At 41.3% G+C, this 559-nt stretch overlaps 1 protein-coding gene across 1 annotated transcript in view; it reads left to right on the top strand.

Annotated features, from left to right (window-relative positions):
- trim45 (tripartite motif containing 45) overlaps positions 1–559 on the top strand; it is a 15315-nt gene that overhangs the window by 8186 nt on the left and 6570 nt on the right. The window lies entirely within an intron of this gene.

Below are 559 nucleotides of genomic sequence, written 5' to 3'. Positions count from 1 at the left end.
GATTTCAGTAATATTTCAATGAATTGCGCAGACCTAATATCATATATATCGTACGATAAGTTAATTACGTTATTGTGGCAGGGATAGTAGTAATATAAGTATTGCAGTGTTAATGGAGGGAGTAGAAACAGGATTAGTAGAAGTAGTTTCATTAGCAACAGTAGCAGCTCCGGCATCCAGACGGATCCCCCTGCAGCTAGTGGAAAACGCTGAATAATAACATATGAATACACAGTGTAGGGTCATTATTTATCCAGCGGCTATTAGAGTCTGACAAGAAAATGCAAAGCAACATTAATCATTGGTATGAACACAAATGATGTTGGCTTTAACACGACAACAATGCCACAACAGCTGATGAATATCTTCGGCCCGAGCGCTGCAGCACAAGTTAATGAAACACTAAATAATGATGTGAGCTTCTGGAAAATTCTGGTCAGCAGAACTGAAGCCCAGCTGTGCCTGGAGTCACACTTAAACTGTCGGCTACCACCATATGTTCAGGGGGAAAGTTTCTTACATAAGCACCCAGTAGGGGGTTTTGGTGTGTGTGTGTGTG

Source organism: Morone saxatilis, unplaced genomic scaffold (genome assembly GCF_004916995.1).
Source record: "Morone saxatilis isolate NCDOM2014 unplaced genomic scaffold, NCSU_SB_2.0 Contig5, whole genome shotgun sequence".
NCBI classification, from domain to species: Eukaryota; Metazoa; Chordata; class Actinopteri; family Moronidae; genus Morone; species Morone saxatilis.
This window is presented reverse-complemented; position numbering and strand designations above follow the sequence as displayed.